Source organism: Silene latifolia, chromosome 2 (assembly GCF_048544455.1).
Source record: "Silene latifolia isolate original U9 population chromosome 2, ASM4854445v1, whole genome shotgun sequence".
Lineage (NCBI taxonomy): Eukaryota > Viridiplantae > Streptophyta > Magnoliopsida > Caryophyllales > Caryophyllaceae > Silene > Silene latifolia.
The window spans coordinates 177,392,528-177,402,982 of NC_133527.1; positions in this window are offsets into that span (position 1 = coordinate 177,392,528).

Here is a 10,455-nt window from a genome sequence, read left to right on the forward strand (position 1 = left end):
CAACGAGAACGGTGGGTCCGCTCATGGGTACAAACGGCACCTGAACGACCTGTATCAGGCCATCAACTTTGTGCCCAACACAGCGGTCCCCGCTTCCAACATCCCCGACATGACTATTGGGAAGAAGGACTATGCGGGAGTCATCGCCCCTCACAACGACCCACTTGTAGTCCATTTGGACATATCCAACCACCTGGTCAAGAGGTGCATGATTGACACAGGCGCCTACACGAACATCATGTTCAGAGAATGCTTTCTCAACCTCGTCCGAAGGTTGAAAACTTAAGCCCCCGCACCAGCCCACCTGTCTGACTTTTCGGGGCCGACTGGTACCCACAGGGTCAATCGGGATTTCGCCGGTGATGTTCGGCGAGGGTATACTGCCAAGAATGTCCTAGCTGAGTTCGTGGTCATTGACGGCTCGTCCGTCTACAACGTTCTCATAGGCCGAGTCACGCTAAGCGAGGCTGACGCGATGATGTCCATCCGGGCCCTGACACTGATGTATGTCTCAGACCGGGGGGAAGCGCATAAGCTCGTCTCCAAGGACGAGAAGGACGAAGTGGTCAATGTCCCGATATCTGCCAGAGGGTGCAACATGCAATCCTTCAAAGTGGCGAAGAAATCAGAGAAGGGAAAAAGCCCATCCTTACAACAAGAGGGCAACTTCATGGAGGCGACCGACGACTGACTAAGGAGGGTGTGTCTTTGACGAGCCATGAGGACACTGTCAACCTCGGGAAAAACTCTGTATAGCGGCGGAGGTGTCCAAGACAGCTGTAGACACCCCGACGCATGTTTAAATCTAATGTAGAATAATCCAAGTTTTTCACCAAAGTGTTCATTTTTCCATAAGTCACCCTCAAGAGACAGACGCCAGCTCACACTGTCACATCGATAAGAGCGGCAGTCATCAACAGGAAGCAGATTACCGTCGTAGTCACCCCAAGTAGTAGACGCCACGGCAGTCACCCCAAGAGGTGGACGCCGTCGCAGTCACTCCAAGTGGTAGACGCCACGGCCATCATCATCAAGAAATAGACGCCACCACACTTTGTCACATCGACAAGAGCGGCGAGTCATTACAAGAAGCGACGCCTTGACTCACATGTCACATCGACAAGAGCGGCGGTCATCAACAGAAGCGGATTACCGTCGCAGTCACCCCAAGTAGTAGACGCCACTAGCAGTCACCCCAAGAGGTGGACGCGTCGCAGTCACTCCAAGTGGTAGACGCCACGGCCGTCATCATCAAGAAATAGACGCCACTCACCTTTGTCACATCGACAAGAGCGGCAGTCATTACCAAGAAGCAGACGCCAGCTCACACTGTCACATCGACAAGAGCGGTAGTCATCAACAGGAAGCAGATTACCGTCGCAGTCACCCCAAGTAGTAGACGCCACGGCGATCACCCCAAGAGGTGGACACGGCGTCGCAGATCACCTCAAGTGGTAGATGCCACGGCCGTCATCATCAAGAAATAGACGCCACCACACTTTGTCACATCGACAAGAGCGGCCGTCATTACCAAGAAGCAGACGCTGGCTCACACTGTCACACCGACAAGAGCGGCAATCACCCTCAGGAAGCGACGCCGCGGCAGTTACGGCCAGCGCAGTTGATACTCGCAAAAACGATCAAAACGCCTTAAAAGCGTTTAAACACAGTTGGGATGCGCACTCTAGACTGCCTCGGCCAGGCCGAGGCGAAAACAAAAAGACAACTCGGATTTAAGACGAAAAAAAGACCTCGGCCAAGCCGAGGCAAAGTGAAGACGCTAAGTACAGTTGATACGCTCAACTATTAGCGCAAGGAAACTCAAAGTGAGGTAAAGACCTCGGCCAAGCCGAAGGCAAAAGAAACGAACTCTTATTAAAAATGATAACAAAGTTACAAGTGAGGAGAATACAGACGACGGCCGTCCCCATAGGGATAAGCCAAAACACAACCTACCAAAGTTGTACAAAATACAGGGAAAGAAAAGCAAAAAGTTACAAATATGTAATTTGAAGCGCCAAAAGATGGCAGGGAGGAAGGGCTTAATAATTAGCTCCCGACAGTGAAGCTATCCGAGACGCGGGTGAGCTTGGTGACGACCGCCCGTCTCCCTATGCCTGTTCTTTGCTTGCCATCGTTAGCGGTAGCAAACATCTTCTTCAATGGGCAACCCAGCAGCGTTCTTAGCGGCCTCGGCTTCAGCGACCTCGGCCTTAGCCTCGGCGAAATTTTGCCTTCATCCTCTCGGCTTCGCTTGGCCGCCCTAGCCTTCTCAAAGAAGGGCCGCCTTCTCGCCGCCTCTTTCTCTATCTTCACCCTCACCGCCTCCTTGGCTTTCTCCTCCACGGCTTTCTCCTTAGCTTCGAGCTTATCGTCAAACAGCTCGTCAAATTTGCCCCATGGAAAGGAACCATCAAGAGGAAAGAGCTCCCCAATCACTTCCCCTGGCGCGGTTTCTTCGCCGGATCCCGTATTGGGCGCACATATCAGGAAGCATGGCGGTCTGGAGCATCTCAATGTCCTCCTCCTTTTGTCTAATGATGGCCTCCTTGCTCCAAATTACCTTCCCCTGGATCTGAAACTGGCCCCTGAATTCATTCCTCTGCTGGAGATAAAGGTCGGCGTGCCTCTGAACAAGGTTACACTTCTCCAACAGCTTAGCAGCTTCGGCCGCCGCAGCCTCGGCCTTGGCTCTCTCAGCAAGGACCTCCTTTTCAGGGTCCTCCCGAGTTTTCTCTCAGCCAAGAGCGCCTTCTCAGCATCTCCCCTAAGCCTCTGCTCATTGAGGAGGTCCAGCTTCGCCGACACGGCCACCTGCTTAGTGGCATTACGCTCAAGAACAGATTGAGCCACGGCTTTCTCCTGCTCTATGATACGAGCACCGGTCAGCGCGTTCCACCTCGCCAACTCCTTGATCAGCTTCGTGCCTTCCACTATAAGCTGGGAGACGGAAGCCTTCTGGGATGAGGAGTCAATGGTGACGCTTTGATCACCAAACCGCACTTGCGGGAAGCCTTCCGGGATGAAGAGACAATAGTGACGTTTTGATCATCAGCCTGCACGGGGCTCTTCTCCACTCGCTGCTCATTAAGAGCAACGGCCGACAACGACTGATCTGCACGAAATTTAATTAACGCATCCATGTAAACATACATGGACATACCGAAGAGCCTGTCATCGGAAACGTCTAATAAACCGGTTAAATCTGGGCCACGGGATAGATATGTACCGTGCTTGGCCTTCTTGGCCGAAGGACGCGTTTCCTTTGGCCGCGATTTCAGATAGTCGGAGCGGTGCTCCTTCCTCTTACGGACAAGGGGAGATTCCTCTGCATCAGAGTCCCCCCCATCGGTAATATCAACGATCTCCACCGTCTCCTTCTTAGGGGGGAGGGGGATGGGAGATGGAACCGGTGTCGACGCCGTCGCCGCCAAAGACTTTGTTTTCCGCATCCGGCGCGCCATGCTGCTAACGACCTTCGCCTGGGCCTCCACCATGTTCAAGCCCTTTAGCTGTTGATCCATGAGATCATTCGGCGACGTTCTGCGGTCACGGGTCAAAGCCTTAGGGTGCAAATCAGCAACGGTCTTATCCTTGTTCAGCCCCATTCTCCGGAGGATATCCTCAGACAGGTCCGGTCCAAAATGGTCTGCAAAGGAAACAAGGCAAGAGTTAAGAAGAAATAAATCGAAGTTCAAACAGAAACGCTAAGGCAGAGATGGGCCTCACACCGACCCCACTCACCCTGCGCTAGGGCCGGTATGAGGCCGACATGGCAGAGCGGCTCATCCTGAAGAATGATCTGCGTTGGGGGAATCCATCTTTTCGGCACCCCACTCTTGTCCGCCTCAAAAAGCCTCATCGCCAGCTTCTCATCCGCCTTAAGAGGAACCTTGCTGGCGTCCATCTTAAGCTTTTTCCGGGAGACCCATCTGTCATGCTCCGCCTTAGTCTCGCACCGCAAATTAACTTGGTGCTGGAAAGACCGGGGCAGCGGATAGTCATTTGGCACCTCAACATACACCCACCGACCTTTCCAGTCTTTGCAGGAAGAAAGTTTATCAACGGAGACGTAACCCGGCTCCATTTGCACACTGTACCATCCGACGCGACCAGAAAACGACGGCTTAAGGTGGTGAAGACGACGAAATAAATTAACCGTTGGAGCCTCTCCCTTGAAGAGACAGAGCCAGACAAAGCCGACTATGGTCCTAATGGCCAACGGGTGCAGTTGGGCCACGGCGACGTTCATGGCCCTAATAATGGCCATAACGTATTCATTCAGCGGAAACCGGAGCCCGTACTCCAAGTGCCGCATGTATACGCCGATGTAACCCGGTGGAGGGCAACAAACGGCCTGACCCTCCTCAGGGACGACAATTTTGTATCCCCTGCCAAAGTGGAAATGGCCCTCGAAAAATGTCTCGCCGGAACAACCGGCGAACTTATGGGTCCAAGAACGGTCAAGGCGGACCTTACAGGCGTCCCCGTGATCCATGACGTACTGCCTCCCCTCATTAGGATGAGCCCTTCCAGCATCATCACCGAAATCGTCATCATCATCATCATCCTCCCATTCCTCCAAAATTTGAGGATCAACTTCAGGAGAAGGAGACCTAGGGCCCCCAGACTTTATCGGGCGCGTCCGGTATCCCCCCCTCATCAAGACGCGACGGGGAACCCCCCGGCGCAGAAGTGCTAGCCCCGGCATCGGCAGAAGACATGTTCACGACAATTACTTAACAAAAAAAAAGAAAACTTGTTTGTTTACCTTGAAGAAAAACACTGGCCGGAGTAACAACTCTGAAAATTAGAAGACAAAGAAGCCCTTGAAAGTTTAGAGATGAAAATTTCGAAAAAAAAATTTTTGGAGAAAATGAAATTGGTGGCCAAATTCACGGAACAACTGCCCAATTTATAGGGAAAAGCCCATGAAGAAGGACCAATCAGGGCACAGCCCATGAAGCGTCAACCAACCAGCGAACAGACACGTGTCGGACATGCAACCACGGGATGTCAATCGTTGCAACAGTTGAACGTCAATCAATGCAACAGTGATCAAGCGTCTTCAACACGCCCCTTCATGTCTCTGCCTATTCATCTTCCTCAGCAAATTCCTAAGTATCTGCTCTCCGCCGGCCACATGGTCAACCAAGTTAGAAAGCACCGGCCAGGGGGCAATCAAAAACAACCGGCACTCTCAACCCTGGTCTCGGCCAGCGTCACCTTCTTTTCCACATCGGATGCCCTTTACACATCCATGTGGAGGGGGGATATGGTACGGCCTAAGCAGAACCAGGCCGAGGTAGAAGAAGCCGATACAGAAAAAGTTTCAGAAATTACTTGCGCAGAATATACGCTCAACATACATCGGAGCCCATACCACGACATAGACTACGCTGGGGGCAAATTGATGGGGCATATTCTGCACCGCTGACCAAGTCAACACATTGAGCAAGGTCAAAGATATCCACAGCAAAGTCAACGACTTAGACAGTCTAGCCGATGCAACCCATCGGCCTGTCACCTGGGTCTCGGCCTGGCAACTAGCCATCCGGGGCACATATCCGCGTACTCATATCCAAGACCCTCGGTCGGCCTGCCATTGGTCCATCGGCCGAGGGTAGAACGATCTTTCCACCTGCTAGCCACTTGGCCACTTGGCCACTACGTGACAAAAGGTGAAAGTCTATAAATACTCCTCAACCTTCATTGAGGAAAGCATCCACAATTTAGCCTAAGAATCACTATTCATCTGGTAATATCTTTCTTATCTCTCTACAATATATCCTTAGCCAAGTAACAACAACTTACCTCTCTAAGTTTACTGACTTGAGCGTCGGAGTGAGTACGCTCGGCCAAAGCCGAGCCCTCAGTTTGTTCATCGTTTCAGGAGACCGCAAGGAGGATTCAAGCAAAGACGTCATTCTACAAGCCACGGGTGGTAACAATACTTGCTCTGGAATTACACCCGGAACACTAACATCTTAGCTTATTTACTCATTATCTTTCAATGTCATAATGTTTTGCATTAGTTGTTAGATAATTTTTATAAAGTCACTCGAACTTATAAAAATTGAAAATAATACTAAGTATCCAAATTGAATTTTTAATAATTTTATATTATCTATTACTCATGATCTGAAATATATTATGTAATAATTACTTGAGAAATTATAGCAAATTATATTTATTTCTAATTTTTTTTTTTTTTTTTGTAAAACCCAATATCAGAATAAAGTAAGATTATTTCAAGGTAATGAAATATTGTCTTTTGCTTCTTTCGTTAAACGACGCACTTTGATTTAGTGAAAGAATCAAAATTTATGATTAGTAGCAAACTTACTGGTCATAGTTGTTTACGAGATACGATTTTGACAATGAGTCATTGGCTTGAAAGATTGGTTTAAAAAAAAACAGAGAGAGAATCTTGATTTAAAACTTAAGTTTGTTAATATTGCAATTTATAATATGAATTGACCAGATTAAATATTATACGATCCTATTGTTTATTGTTGGATACGGTCTATTATCACTAAATAACTTGAAAATAGCTTATCCGAAGATGACCCGGACTCGACTATAATTCTTGCAAACCCAAGATGACTTAACTCGAACTAATCCGATCAGAATTCGTCCGGATTGACCCATTTGCTAAGTCTAAACCCAGTGACCTATTTGTATGACAGATGTAAAGACATTTTAAGTTGATAGTTGGGTTTCATTTCATCTATTTCACATATTTTAAAGTGGTGATATACTGAAGGTCATTTTCTATTCGTGAGAGGTGACCCACGTGCGAATAATGGATCTTGGGTTTTCATCCAATACAATGACAAAATTAAGATGAACAACATTTTGCAGTAGTAAGTACATGATCGTAGTGCTGACCTCTTTAAGTATATGATCAGTTCCAATAGTTACCATGGACAATTGGCATAGCCTATACGTGTGGCAGAGGCGAAAACATGATGGTGCGACGAGATGATGGTGGTCGAAGGTGGGTGGCGTTTGAAAATAACCATATGATCGTAGTGGACAATTTCGCACACATATTATATGTGTTCAAAGTAACAGAAGATCAGAAAGAGTAACAATTAATTCATACACTGCGGGGATACCAAGTCCTAATAGTCTAATAGTCTTGGTGATATTAATGATTAAAGCTAAAAAAATGGATATTAGTGGCTAAAAATGGCAGAAGATAACATGCATTTTTTTTTTTCTGAAAACAATTGTTATTCACTTATACTTCGTATTTGCTAAGTTCTTTCTCTACCAAAATCATACCGTAGTAAATTTGGAAATGATTGTATGCTAGTATCTTTCCAGAATCAAGAATCAAGGCTTAAATTTCGGTTTGTTCAATTTTATGCACTTTCTAATATCTTACTTTAGGATTTTTAACGTGTCATTTTTAAAAATTTAAAAATTTAGTGGGGCCAAGTAAGATGACTAATTGATAATCATTAGTTATTAGTTACTAATTTTGAATTATGATGATTAAAATAATTATGATTAAATTATATGATTTTTAGTTTATGAAAAGTTTAGGATAATATGATTTAAAGTAAGATTTTTTTTTTTGAAACTTACTGGAGAATTCTTAAAAATATTCAAAAATATCAGCATATGTATTTATTCTAACCTTAATTAGTCAGATTTAAAACTTAATTAGTATATTCTTTAAAAGATACTCAAAAATTATCCTAAAATCGTAATTGAACAAATATCCTAAGATGTAGGTTGTAAAATCTAGGGAAATAAGTTGCAAACGAATCTTTAAGATGGTATAAGTTGTAAACGAAATTTTAGGATGATTTTTAATTGAGTTAGGAAACATTATATATTATTGTCGTTATTAAAGTTTGAGATTTCGTATTATATGGCTAAGCGACGACTTGATTAGTTAGTTTGTATAAATGGATAGCAAATTATATATTTGTATAAATGGCAAGCAATATTAAATATATCATACCTAGTTGATTAAATATATCCCGAATATCTAGGCTTCAGTTTAGGAAACTGTATCATATTTGTTAGAAATACAACAAATGACACGTGGCATATGAATAGGTGTTGACACGTGTCGATTAAATAGGCTGCTGGTTATTGCTTTAATATAATATATGATGATATGATGATTATTAGAGTTAGGAAACATTATATATTATTGTCGTTATTAAAGTTTGAGATTTCGTATTATATAGCTAAGTGACGACTTGGTTAGTTAGTTTGTATAAATGGATAGCAAATTATATATTTGTATAAATGGCAAACAATATTAAATATATCATACCTAGTTGATTAAATATATCTCGAATATCCAGGCTTCAGTTTAGGAAACCGTATCATATTTGTTAGAAATACAACAAATGACACGTGACATATGAATAGGGGTTGAGACGTGGCGATTAAATAGGCTGCTGGTTATTGCTTTAATATAATATATGATTATTAGAGTTCACCTATAATGTTTTGATCCTTACTTTACTCTCTTACTTTTTGTCCCAAATTTAATCTTATATATACTACGGAGTATATTATTAGAACACAAAATGTGATATTTTAAATTGGAAGAATTGACGGGAATAATCCGAGCTTTATGACATCTTCCAAGAATAATCTCACCTTTCAATAATCCGAAAATACTCCCATCTTTTGACCTCATCTTCTCTAAACAATCTCTCCGTAAAAATGACTTGTTATAGTAGGTAATGTGAGTGTCTTCAAATTGTTATTTAGTTATTTTACTTCACATAACCATTTCTCTCTCCTTCATGATAAACAAATATTACAGTATAAGACAAAATATCTACAACTTAACATGTACATTGTCTAATTTACCGATGCAAGTAATTTATGAACAATGAATATACGGTAGTGATGATAAAATCTAAACATATGCAAAATTGAATGTAATTGCTGCACGTAGGTAGCATAGTATTGACTGAATACACCCAATTTAGACAAGAAACAGAGTGAACAAAGGACGCAATAACTAGTTTCTATGGTTAGCAAAATTTTCCCCCGCTTTTGCATTAATTCAAGTGTGAGATCAACACTTTTTGAGTACTTTTTCCTGTGAATGAAAGAGTATGGTGAAATAGGATTTTAATGGCAACATGTACAACTTATTTAACAATGAAGGAGTATGGTGAAATAAGATTTTAATTGATCGGAAGTTTTTGCTTATGTTAACAATTGAAGAGTATGGTGATTTAATTCACCTATGTACTGCTTTTGATTGAAATTTTTTTATTACTTGATTTTGGCCGATGAAATGAGTTCTTTAATGGTGTTCTTTTATCGTTCATCTTTTCTTAAGTTTGTTTAGATTAATTTATGTGGGTTTAGAGTGTGGGAGATGAAGGGATGAAATAATTACTCCCTCCATACCAATTCAAAGGTAACATTGACCAAAATGACACTATTTATGTTCGTAGAGAATCTTCGATATTGTTCTTAATCTATAAGACAAAATATAGTCATCTGAGATCTTGTTTGATTTATCGTCATGAATGCTACAAAAATATCAATTTTTTATAATTTTTAATAATGTGTAACTATAGATATTCACGTTGCAAAATGTGTCTCGACAAGTGTGAAAAAGTCAATGTTACTTTTGAATTGGTATGGAGGGAGTATAAAAGTAAGTAAGAGACTTGAAACCTTTTAATCAGGTAATAGGTAAAAGAGAGTGTTTAGAGAAGACGCGGTTAAAAGGTGAGATTATTTTCGGATTATTGAAAGGTCGGATTGTTCTTGGAAGATGACACAAAGGTCGGATTATTCCCGACAATTCTTCCTTTAAATTTCGTGTCTTTTTAAGTGCATCCTGCTTGTTGTCTTTGATAACTGATAATGCAGCAGTAGGTCCTTTGTTCACTCTGTTTCTTGTCTAAATTGGGTGTATTCAGTCAATACTATGCTACCTACGTGCAGCAATTACATTCAATTTTGCATATGTTTAGATTTTATCATCACTACCGTATATTCATTGTTCATAAATTACTTGCATCGGTACATTAGACAATGTACATGTTAAGTTGTAGATATTTTGTCTTACTAGGTTTGGTGCCCGGCTACGCCCGGGCTAACTTTATTTACCATTTAAATTTTATTTTCTATGAAATATGATACGCTAAATTTGGTTAACACATACATTTATAATTTATATCTTGAAATTATGATGAGATGTAAAAATCATCAACAAATTATGAGACACGTTCACCACTCCCGCTGTTTATATTATTACTTTCACTACATCCCTTGTTAATACTATTTCTTCGGTTACTGTTGTTTGTTTAACTACTCCTGCTATTTTTACTGTTAACCCGTTAGTTTTGTCAAACTCATATATTTAAATAAAATTAATATTTTCTTAAAATCGAATTGTTATTTAATTTTTCATACTCTCTCCATTGTTCCTACGTTACTTTCATTACATGTGTT